Here is a 2110-nt window from a genome sequence, read left to right as displayed (position 1 = left end):
TGGGGGACAAGCGTTTAATAATATCCGAGACGCTCCGTCTCTCGTTGAACATTGAAATTCTCATTCTTCGAACGAAGAAAAATATTATATGCGATACGGGGTGTCGAGACGCTTTGACGCGATCACGCATCCCGCTACGAGCGGGAGCGTCGATTCGGCGTTAGCGCGAGCGAACCGGTGGTAACCTACGCCTCACTCTCAACATGCTACGTTGCGTATCAACACTCGCCGTCGCTGCGCGCCCTCCCCGCTAATAGCCGGGGCAGAGGCCAGCGCGCGACGCGCGACGACCGAACGTGCGCGTGAGGTGTGTGGCTGGCGGGCGAGAGGATGCCCCATACGTAGACGTGTCCGATGGTTTATTCAAAGAATTTTCCGCCCCGGCTCTTCGCCCGTCGAACGGTGGGCGAAGTGACGCTCCGATCGCGAGAACCAACTTTGTGCCGTAGCCTCGATCCCTTTACCGGGATTGCGGCGGTGGTCCGCGCGTACTCGGACGCGCGGCCAGGCTGATCGTAGGGCCATGATTTTCTCACTCCTCGGAGTGGATACCACGATGGATGATGAACTGTGAAGCGTTCGACGAACGCAACGAATGAGAAAAACGATTATCCTGAACGGTGGATCACTTGGCTCGTGGGTCGATGAAGAACGCAGCTAATTGCGCGTCAACTTGTGAACTGCAGGACACATGAACATCGACATTTCGAAAACACATTGCAGTCCACGGATACAATTCCCGGACCACGCCTGGCTGAGGGTCGTTTTAACAAACTTAAACAGTAGTGATACTAGGATAGTTCTAACCCTGGTCCTCTCAGGGGGGGTGAGGCGCGAGGGGGAACCGCGGTGCGGGGGGAGTGACGTCACGCGCGGGGAAGGAGGAACCGCGGCGCGCGTTGGGTGACGTCACCCGCGGGGAAGGGGGATCCGCGGCGCGAGCGATGGACGAGGGGGTCCGCGAGGTGAAGGGGGATCCACGGCGCGAGCGATGGGCGAGGGGGTCCGCGAGGTGAAGGGGGATCCGCGGCGCGAGCGATGGGCGAGGGGGTCCGCGCGGTGAAGGGGGATCCGCGGCGCGAGCGATGGGCGAGGGGGTCCGCGCGGTGAAGGGGGATTAGCGGAAAGAAGACGGTGGTGTGAGAAGGACAGCGCTACGTATGGGAAAAGGACAGTGTAAAGTGTGTGAAGAGGACAGTGCTACGAGTGCGACAAGGATGGCGTTAACGTGGAACAAGGACGACGTATAGGTGGGAGAAGGACGACGCAAAGGTAAGTGAACAACGAGTATATGAAAGAGAGAGAGTGATAATATCGAGAATAACAACGCGTGCGAGAGAGAACGATAGCGCAAGAACAACGCGAGTGAGAGAGAACGCATATGAAAGAGAGAACGATAGCGCCAAGACGACATGTGCAAGAGAGAGAACGATAATATCGCGAGACTTACAATTAGTGCGCGCGCGAAAGAGAGAACGATAGCGCGAAGATGACGCGTGCGAGAGAGAACGATAATATCGCGAGGCTTACAACTAACGAGTATGATAAAGATAGCGATACTTACAACTAGCGCGTGCGAGAGAGATTACTAATTCTAATCGTGAAAGATAGACTTAAGATTAACGCACGAGAGAGAACGATATCGCGATGCTTATAACTAACGCAGGGATGGGAACGCAAGGAGAGGCATGCAAATAATTAGATTTTTTTTTACGGATATAGAATATATAAAATTTATTAAAAATGTGTTAATACAATTGTGTGTGTGTGTGTGTGTGTGTGTGTGTGTGTGTATGTACTTAAAATTAAGATTATAATAAAATAATAATATAATAGTAATAATAATAATTTGGGAGTGCGGGGGGGGGAGGGGCAAGGGAGCCAGGTGAGGGGGCCGCTCCTGTAACAGAAAAAAGACACATCTCATTAGATTTTAATAATTTATTTTAGGATACTTTATGATATAATATTGAAAGATACTTACAATGTTATTCATTTATTTAATATGTGCAAATGGGGCACATGTCACACGGCAGTATTAGAAGTAGAGATTTCCTGCACTCTTTGCATGACATATTATCTATGTTGCAATAAGCTGTGATTCTATGTA

General features: G+C 51.2%; 1 pseudogene; it reads left to right on the top strand.

Annotated features, from left to right (window-relative positions):
* The first annotated feature begins 609 nt into the window (after positions 1 to 609).
* Positions 610 to 764, top strand: LOC112637683 (annotated as a pseudogene).
* Positions 765 to 2110: the final 1346 nt, after the last annotated feature.

Source organism: Camponotus floridanus, unplaced genomic scaffold (assembly GCF_003227725.1).
Source record: "Camponotus floridanus strain SB8 unplaced genomic scaffold, Cflo_v7.5 scaffold192, whole genome shotgun sequence".
In the NCBI taxonomy this organism is placed as follows: Eukaryota; Metazoa; Arthropoda; class Insecta; order Hymenoptera; family Formicidae; genus Camponotus; species Camponotus floridanus.
Note: the sequence above shows the minus strand (reverse complement) of the source record. Positions and strands in the feature narration are given on the sequence as shown.